This window comes from Miscanthus floridulus, chromosome 6, assembly GCF_019320115.1.
Source record: "Miscanthus floridulus cultivar M001 chromosome 6, ASM1932011v1, whole genome shotgun sequence".
Taxonomy (NCBI): Eukaryota; Viridiplantae; Streptophyta; class Magnoliopsida; order Poales; family Poaceae; genus Miscanthus; species Miscanthus floridulus.
Window position 1 is genome coordinate 52,221,245 of NC_089585.1, and position 10,787 is coordinate 52,232,031.

Consider the following 10,787-nt stretch of genomic DNA (forward strand, 5'->3'; position numbering starts at 1 on the left):
ACCCCGACACCTGCACCTGCTCCTACTCCAGCTGTTGCACTGGTCTATCCAGTTGTAGCTACACCTAAGGAGTCATCGGCTACTTCACCTACACCTGCGCCATCCCCAGCTATCCCTGTGGTGGATGAGGAGATAGGCTGGAAGTGCAAGTACTACTTCAAGCCAGCCCCAAAGACGGCCTACTACCACACCCTCTTAACCCATGTGCTGGACGACTACTACCCCGATCTACACACCTCCATCAGCTATCATTGTGCAGAGTACCAGCATCCTTTGGAGGCAACCTTTTGGAAGGTAGAGCTAGTGGTTACTGCATGGAATGATATAAAAGAATGGACATGAGGTGGAGACTGTCCACCATGCCACTGCCAGGAGGGCCCATGCCTTGGATGGCATGGAAGATGCAGCGCAGGACGCCTACATCTACTACCATGGTCGTCGCTTTGAGGCCATGAGGGAGGATCATTTCAGGTTCCTTCCTCGCAATGATCATGAGGGTGTTTGGCAGGTCTTGGCTCCACCAGAGAGTGACCCTACTCTAGAAGCAACAGTGCAGCATGTCCATGCCATGTAGGGGGTGGATGAAGAAGTCAAAGGAGAACTGTGTGCTTCACAGAGGGCCAAAAGACGCCTCCAGAAGCAAGTTGATGAACTACGTGCTCAACTTGGGCAGCCATCGATCTACAAGAAGAAGCGTCAGTCATTCACCATGATTGACACCGCCCCATAGGTGTTAGGTGCCTTGATTTAGATTACAACGTCGTTAGTTCGTGTTTCATATTTAGTCATGTTTGGTCTTATGAACTTGGATGATTAGATGTTCTAATTTGTGAACTTGGTTAATTTGAAGTTTGGTTGTTTGCTAGAAGTTTGTGGGCATGTCCACAACTTCCTTAGATTGGAAACTTAAGTTTAGAGGAAATCTTAATGCAGATGGTTTGCTTTATCTTATCTCTGCTGTGCTGTTTTCTGGAGCAGCCTGTGTTCTTTATCTTGTATCTCGAAATCTGAGTTATCAAAAATTCTGAAATTTTTGTGGAGATAACTAAACTTCTGTATCTTTCAAATGCCTCTGGAATCACGTCAATAGATATTCAGGTTTGTGAGATCAAGCGGTCACAAGTTGTGGTTTCTACGCAGACTGGAACCCAAAACAGATTCGGTTTAGCTCTATTTTTGACCATGTGTATGTCAGAATCTGTAAAAGTGATCTAAATAAAAGTTGTAGCTGATCTCCTAAGCTTTCCAACAGTTCTTGGTACACCTCTGTTGGATCTCTGAAACTCAAGTTATGATAGATTTACTGAACTGCTGCTTTTGAAATCTTGTCCAGAAAATTCTCAGCATTGTTTCTTATCTTTTGTAAGCTCTCTATAATTTAGAAATCTCTAAAATTTGCGCATTTGTTGGAAAACAGATGGCCACAAGAGGAGGAAGAGGCAGAGGCCGTGGTCGTGGGCGTGATGCTCTCATAAATCCACCACCACCGCCACCTGTGACCATGGAACAATTAATGGGAATGCAAGCGCAGTTGATGCAAGCTATGATGCAGCGCTTGGACAATGAACCTGCAAGAGGACCATCGCCTGTTCAGGTCAGGGATAAGCGTGGAGAGTTTATGAAGGGTCAGTCCACCGGTGTTCACTCATGCCTCAGATCCTATGGAGGCAGATGATTGGTTGCGTGCTGTAGAGAAGCAACTTAACATAGCATAATGCAACGATCTTGAGAAGGTGTTGTATGCTTCTGGTCAACTCCAAGGGAGCAGCTCAGGATTGGTGGGATTCTTTCTAGTATGGACGTCCCAACAATGCTCCTGCTATCACCTGGCAGGAATTCAAGGACAATTTCTAGTCTTATCATATCCCTGATGGACTCGTGGAATTGAAGCAGGAGGAATTTAGGTCCCTCAAGCAAGGATCCATGACTGTGGCGGAGTATCGTGACAAGTTTGCTCAACTGTCATGTTATGCTCCAAATGATGTAGCTGAGGATAAGGAGAAGCAACACCGTTTCCTCAAGGGACTCTATGATGGACTGCAGCTTCAGCTAATGTTCAACACCTACCCTAACTTTCAGTCTTTGGTGAACCGCACTATTATGATTGATGATAAGCGCAAAGAGATGGAAGCCAAGAAGAGGAGGCTTCAAGGGCAAGCTTTTGGAAGTAACACCTGCCCGCGTGCATATCCACAGTAGGGTTTTCAACAAAGGAATCAAGGACCATCTAACCAGGGAAACCGTGGTCAGTATCCTCAATGTAACCAGTTCTAACAACGCCCTCAGTACTAGCAACAGTATGGTAATCAGCGTCCCCCACAACAGACTGGCAATCCGGCAACACACTAGGACCATCCAACAATGCTCCTATGAAGAGTGGTGCACCTAATAACCCCAATGCATGCTATCGCTGTGGAGAAGTAGGTCACTATGCTCATCAGTGTCCTAAGAAGCAGAACCAGCAAGCTCCTCAGAACCAGAATGGCAATCAAAAGTTCAATGCCCGACCACCTCACACTGCTAAAGTGAACTATGTGTCATCTAATGTAGCTCAGGAGACGCCCGAGGTCATGTTGGGTACGTTCAGCATCAACTCTATCTCTGCTACAGTACTTTTTGATTCTGGTGCTTTGCATTCTTTTATTTCCCAAGCTTTTGTTAGAATGCATAGCATACCTTTGTGTGCCATGAAAACCCCATACTAGTAAATTCATCGGGAGGTAGTATGCCCGCTTCATATTGGAGTCCCTCAACTAGCATTTCCTTAAGGGGGGTAGACTTCAAAGTGAAACCAATTGTGTTGAGAACAGCGGGAATTGATCTTATTCTGGGAATGGATTGGATGAAACAACACTAGGCAGTAATTCAGTGTTAGGAGAAATCTGTGGTTGTGACATCACTCAATGGAGATAGAATCTTTGTAGAAGTGGTAGTGCAAGCTCAGCCTACAGCCACTATGAACCAGCTGGATGGTGATGCCCATGGACAAGATCGTGTTGTGGAGGAGTTCCCAGATGTCTTCCCCAATGACTTGCCAGGTATGCCACCTGACCAAGACATTGAATTCATTATTGAATTATTACCTAGAACTACACCAATAGCTAAACGTCCATATAGAATGGGGGTTAATGAATTAGAAGAGCTTAAGAAACAACTAAAAGAGTTGCAAGAAAAATGTTTCATACGCCCCAGTTCTTCCCCATGGGGGGCACCTGTGATCTTTGTGGATAAGAAGGATGGTAGTCAACGGATGTGTGTGGATTACTATTCACTTAATGAGGTTACAATCAAGAATAAATACACTTCGCCTAGGATTGATGATTTGTTTGATCAGTTGAGAGGAGCCTTTGTGTTCTCCAAGACTGATCTTCGCTCAGGATACCATCAACTTAAGATTCGAAACTCAGGACATACCCAAGACAGCATTCACTACACGGCATGGCTTGTATGAGTATACTGTTATGTCTTTTGGATTGAACCAATGCACCTGCATACTTTATGTATCTGATGAATAAGGTGTTCATGGAGTTTCTGGATAAATTTGTGGTGGTATTCATTGATGACATACTAATATTCTCCAAGACTGAAGAGGAACATGCTAGACATATAAGGTTGGTCTTACAAAAGCTTAGAGAACATAAGTTGTACGCTAAGCGGAGCAAGTGTGAGTTTTGGTTGAAGGAGGTCTCTTTTCTAGGTCATGTTGTCTCCAATGGTGGAATAGCAGTGGATCCAGGCAAAGTGCAAGATGTATTGAATTGGAAACCACCAACCACTGTAAGTGAGATTCGTAGCTTTTTGGGATTGGCTGGATACTACAGGAGGTTCATTGAAGGTTTTTCCAAACTTGCTAAGACTATGGTAGCTCTGTTGGAAAAGAATGCTAAGTATGTATGGTCGGATAAATGCCAGCCAAACTTTGATGAGCTAAAGAAGAGATTGACATCAGCTCCAGTATTGATTTTGCTCGACTTAAGCAAGAACTTCTTTATCTATTGTGATGCATCCCGTTTGGGTCTTGGATGTGTGCTTATGCAAGAAGGAAGAGTGGTGGCATATGCATCTAGACAATTTAGGAAGCATGAGTTGAATTACTCTACTCATGACTTGGAATTGGTAGCTATGGTACATGCTTTGAAAATCTGGAGACATTATCTAATTGGGCATAAGAGTGATATCTGTACGAATCACAAGAGTTTGAAGTATATCTTTACCCAGTCAGATCTAAATCTAAGACAACGTCGTTGGTTGGAATTGATCAAAGACTATGACTTGGAAGTGCATTATTATCCGGGAAAAGCAAATGTCGTAGCTGATGCACTTAGCAGGAAGAGTTATGCTAATGGACTTGGGATGACTTTTATGTCAGCAGAGTTGTGTGCTGAAATGGAGCATCTCAACTTGAGTTTTGTCACTAATGCAATGAAATTGGTGATAGAGCCTACATTGGAGCAAGAGATACGCAAAGGTCAATTGGAGGATAAAAAACTAAAAGAGATAGCAGAGAATGTAGTGCTTGGAAAGACACTAGGATTCAGGATGGATGAGAATGGTACTCTTTGGTTCAGAAAAAGGATATGTGTACCTGTAGTGAAGGCTATCCATGATGCAATTCTGTAAGAGGCCCATGAGTCTGCTTATTCTATACATCTCGGAAGTACCAAGATGTATTTGGATCTCAAGGAGAAGTATTGGTGGTATGGTTTGAAGAGAGATGTGGCAGAGTATGTGGCTTTGTGTGACACTTGTCAAAGAGTGAAAGCTGAGTATCAAAGACCTACAGGGTTGCTACAACCAATGAAGATTCCTGAATAGAAATGGGAAGAAGTTGGTATGGATTTTATCATGGGTTTGCCCCGCACTCAAAGAGGTTATGATTCAATATGGGTAATAGTAGATCGACTCACCAAGGTTGCTCACTTTTTACCAGTCAAGACTACCTATATGGGTGCAAGGTTAGCAGAGTTGTACATGGAAAGAATAGTGTGCTTACATGGTGTTCCCTAAGAAAATTATGTCGGATAGAGGCACTCAGTTTACATCGCAATTCTAGCATAAAGTACATAGATCTTTGGGGACAAAGTTGAATTTCAGTTCTGCTTACCACCCGTAAACTGATGGACAGACTGAAAGGATCAACTAGATTTTGGAAGATATGTTGAGAGCTTGTGCACTACAATATGGTAATAGTTGGGATAAGAGTCTACCATACGCAGAGTTATCGTACAACAACAGTTGCCAGAAGAGTCTCAAGATGGCACCTTTCGAGGCGCTGTATGGGCGTAAATGTAGAACGCCTTTGTTCTGGAATCAGACTGGTGAAACTCAAGTGTTTGGACCTGATGTCCTTAGAGATGTAGAAAAACAAGTGAGAATTATTAGAGACAACTTAAGAGTGGCTCAGTCCTGATAGAAGAGTTATGTTGATACTCGTAGAAGAGAGCTGACTTTCGAAGTTGGTGATTATGTGTACTTGAAGGTGTCGTCAATGAGAAGTGTGAAAACATTCAACATGAAGAGAAAGTTAGCACCAAGGTATATTGGACCTTTTAAGATCCTAGAGAGACATGGAGAAGTAGACTATCAATTAGAACTGCCTGAAAGTTTGTCAGGTGTGCATGATGTGTTCCATGTTTCTCAATTGAAAAAGTGTTTGAGGGTACTAGAAGAGCAAATTCCTTTGGAAGAACTTGCTGTTAAGGAAGATCTTACTTATGAAGAGTATCCGATAAAGATCTTGAAAACTACTGAAAGAGTTACAAGAAGCCGAACTATAAAGATATGCAAGGTGTAGTGGAATCGGTATACAGAGGATGAGGCTACTTGGGAAAGAGAAGAGGATCTGAGAAAGTCTTATCCCCAACTATTTGAGTAAGCAATCACCCAAATCTCAAGGACAAGATTCATATTAAGGGGGGTAGAATGGTAACACCCAAAATTTTAGTCTTTTGAATTAAGAAAAATAACATTGAAATATAGAAAAGAAATAATTTTTGTGAAAATAAAATCAAATATAAGGTTAGTAACATGTTGATGCACTCATGCTGGAGCATTATATTTAATATGTTGAGTGGTTTTTGATTTAAACTCAAAAGGATTCAAAACTATTTAAAAATACATTTGGAAATTTGATTTGGAAAAAGAAAAAAAGAAATTACTTTTCCCTTCCCTCCCTTCCTCAAATTCGGCCCATGGCCTTTTTCTCCTTTCCGCGGCCTGCTCGCCCTCCCCCTCTTACCTTCCTGGGCCGGCCTAGCTCGGCCAGGCAACTGCCGCCGCACCTCCTTCCCTCTTCAGCCGCTGACCACATGGCCCTGCTTGTTAGCTCCTCCCCCCACCTCCTTCCACGCGTCCCGCAACCGCCCGCGCATGCTTGGAGCAACCGCCGCCCCACGCCCGCTCTTCTCGCGACGTGGGCGCGTCCTCCCAGCGCTTGGCCTCTATAAAACGGCGCCGAGCCCGTTGTCGCCCCTCTCTGTTGCCCCTGCTCCCTCCTTCGCGCTCGCTGTGCACGGAAGACGCAACCTCCACGACGCCGAGGTCCGTCGTTCGTCCTCCGCGTGGTCCGCCGTCCTCGAGCCGCCTCCGTCCTTGTTTTTTCCCGCGGTGAGAACCCCCATGCTCCCCTCTTTCTCCCCATGCCAGTAATTCTTTGTTTCACGGCCTCTAGGGCTCTAACCGCGTATGCCCGTGAGCTCTTGCTCACCGGCCATGGCGACCGCCGCGTCAGCTCTCCCCTCCGGCCACCGTATAGGCCTAGCCAAGATCCCCTGCTCCCCCACTGACCCCCGGTGCTTTCGGTTGCGCCAACCGTGGCCCGAGGCCCGAGATATCCGCTCGTCGGCATGTTCTTTGCCGCCGGCCATGGAGCTTGCCGCGCGGAGCTACTGTTCCTGGCCGGCTCCACCTCTCTCCCCCCTCACTGATCTAATCTGAGCAGTTCATTTCAAATCCAACGGCCACCAGAGGCCGATACCCCTTCGCGGGCGGATTTGCTAAAGAGTCCCTCGCTTTCGGATAAATTGAACCTGCTGTCCCTAGCGTAGTTTCCAGAGTACGCTTTCTCGTTTTGAAAGCGTAAAGTTCACTGTTCTCGTCTAAAATACGTTTTCAGTATTTACAGAAATGCCACTAGATTTGTTTTGCTCTTAAAAACTTTGTTTTAGCTCCAAATTGATCCGTTCAAATTGCGTTAGCTTCGTAATTTCATAAGCTACGTGTTAGTACCACTGTTAATCAATTTTCCAACTTTTAAATTTCATGGTTAGGTTTAATTAAATAAAGAGCTATAGGAAACCCCGTTTAATTCGTAACTTTCACGTTTTAGCTCTGAATTTCGTGAACTTCGTGTTGACGTGATCGTAGCAAGATGTAGATTATTTTTATAAACATTTTATCTTGTTTCCTATATTGTTGGTGTACTGTTCTAACTGTAGGATTGTTTGCTTTGCATGAATGCCTGTGGAATATTGTATGTTGTCGTGTTTGTTGCGTTCAGACGGTGAGGAGAACGTTGGAGATCAAGAGTTCTTCGATGACCAGCAGGACCAGCAAGAGTTTGTGAACTAAGGCAAGTATAGCATGGGCCTACCATGATGTTCTATTCACTTTAATCATTTATGCATGTGCTTGTGTCTAATTTTGATAACCATAAGGACATTCTAGTCATTTGATGACTTGTTCCCTTGACTCCTATGGGTTAATTGCATATGGGTAGATTGCTAGTGCTCTAACTGAACATGATCTATATGATGGTGAATGGTTCTATGGAACTAAAAGTATAACATGAATCATAACAACTGATCCATAGGGCGAAGCTGCAAATGACTTTTGATCATGTTGCTCTCGGCCCTCCATAAGGACTTATCTGTCGGCAAAAGCTGGGACTGACAGTGCAACCGTGAGAGTCATATGGCTCTGACTTTAGCTCAGTAATAGGACCTTTTCTAGCTTGTTAGAGGTTACCTTTATGGCGCAAAAGGGGCTTGCCACGTTGGGTATAGGGCTGCCTCTGTTCCTATGTGTATAGCCGCAATGGATATATGCCATAGGAAAGGGGGGTTCCTACATCTGCCTGCCGAGAAAACCTAGCGGCCCTAACTTATTAGAGAAACCTATGAAATGGCTTCATAGTGTACCCTGCCTGCTCACCTTGGCAGTGACATGGGAGTAATTAACCTGGGCATATGGAAATCACGACTCACGGTGAATGTGCACCACCTCTGCAGAGGGTTACAAACTGTTATAACAGCCGTGCTCACGGTCACGAGCGGCCCGAAAAACTCACAGAATAATTGGATACTCATCGTGGATTATTTATGATGGTTTACGATGATAATATGATGCAAATGATTCTGATATCTGATTATGTGGGTATAAATGGGAGCTTAAGCATAACCTGATAATAATTGGTAATAAAATTCTGACTTACTAAAAGTGCTAACTGCAGTAAATCAGTGTTGTCCTTTTTGAGCTACATAACCCCATGTTATCTTACTAAGTACGGGAAGTACTTACGCTTGTTTATTTCTTTATTTGGACAAAAATCCCAGATGGATAGTAGATGACAACGGGTATGAGGAATTTCCTGAGGATTATTAGGCTTGTGGTCAACCAGTTGACCTTTCCTGTGATGAAGTCCCACGAGAGAGTTATCTTTTTATATTCCGCTGTGTGATGTAAGACTAAGTTATATTATGGATCTGATGTAAGAGACACCATGATGATACTTTATGTAATTTATCAGCTTGTGTGTGTGACTGATCCCTGGGCACACACGAGTTTTGTGCATTCAATTTTATCCTTAAAATTGGGTGTGACATAAGATTTTGCAGCTTCAAACTAAAGCAAGACAAGTGAGAAATGAGTGATGATGAACCAAGGAACGAAATAAGGTTTTGCAGCTTCAAACTCCAAGCGAGAAGGGTGAGAGTGAGTGACGACGAACTGAGAAATGGAAGAAGAGTGAGAGATAAACAGATGGAGGGGTAGAGAGTGAGAGACGGAAGAAACAAATTTTGGTTCTCTAATATTAGGTATAGACCGTCTATTACAATATTTTATGAGAAGCCTTGTGAGGAGAACTCATAAATGGAAAACAGTGCAATATGATCGTAAGGCAAGACAGAATTAGAAAGAATCTTTCTATGAACCTTGTAAGTCGATTTGCATGGATGCAATATGAGTGATGATCGTAGATAAGGGTTTGATGATCGGTGAAGTTAAAACATATCTATGTGATGCTTGGGGATGTTAGATATAGAAACCGTGTCTTCAATAATGTGTTGTAAACTAAGGAGCGACAGGAGACAGAGAGAATGAATGATTGCCTGCCTTATTAATCGGTTGAGAGTGTGTTAAGAAAGAGCCTCCTCGGCTGTTCGTGAGGCATCCCTCCCATCATCATCGGTTTAGACAGATATCGGTGTCTAGTTCGCTGACATTTGTATCTATTGGATGAGATGACGTACATGGTTGTGATTATTGTTTTATACGGAGTATTACATAGTACGCTTTATTAGTTTTAGATAGGTTAACTCAAGTACTAATTATATATGGGGATGCCACAACGTGCCAACTAATGTTGTGGAAGCTTACGCACTTTCAAAGACCTCACAAGACTGAAGTGTGTGTGAACAACTTTAAGCTAATATATATCCTTGTGGTGGGCCTTTGTTGAAACAAGGCGCGAGCATAATTACAGATTAAGACAGGTCACCTTCCTTCATCTGGCTATAGTTCATTCGTTCTGCCAACATGCATACTACGTCACGAGGATAACCGAAAATGAAATTGATCAGTATTCCGACTATAACAATGAAATCGACTGCTCCACTAGGTTAAAAAAGTAACAAGCTGTGATACTACCTGAAAAAATTACACTCCTTTTCATCAGCCCACCCAAGTGTTGAGTACGAAAATTTCTTACTAAATAGTACCAGCGAACAAGCAAATTAAACAACCTATCGCACAACCTCTTTTACTATATATACGTTCCTTTGTAAGATTGAAGTTCTAGGATCATCTCGGACCTTGTTATTTTGGCACAGTTTCCCTGATAGCAGTAAAGTTCCCACTTCACACTTCTTTTTTTTTAAAAAAAATCTGCTACATAAAGGTACGATTCTATACGCCGAATCCCATTTATTTCAACAGCTTCAAATACCTAACCAAAACTGAGACCGGTATACATTGAGAGGCTGAAATTATTTGTCACTGGTTTAAACATAAACTGTGTTCTACACTCTACAGTAGCAGAAGCGCTACAGAACGAACAGCAGGGTTGTTTGGTTGTCTGATGTTGTGAGATGTACCTTTCAACCAAAGATATAGTTGATTTATGCCTAATTTGTTGCTTTTAAAAGCGACCAACTGATACTTTTGCCACTAGTCATCAGTTGCAGGAAGAATCCATTTTGCTAGTGCTCAAACTACATGGTTCATTGCAGCTAGTCATGGCGAAAAGACAGTTAACCATGACATACTTTCTTTCTTTCTTTCTTGAGAAAAAGTTAACTTCGAACTCCCTTTTTGGGGAAAAAGCTCCTTTGGTACTGATGGTGGGCTTTCCATACTACAATACGCTGATGACACCATCCTCTTTATGGAACATGACCTGGAGAAGGCGCAAAACATCAAGCTACTGTTTTGTGCGTTTGAACAACTATCGGGTCTAAAAATTAATTTCTATAAGAGTGAAATCTTCTGCTTTGGAGAAGCCAAATATTTCGAGAACCATAATACATTGAGCTCTTTGGATGCAATCCAGGAACTTTCCCAATGAGGTA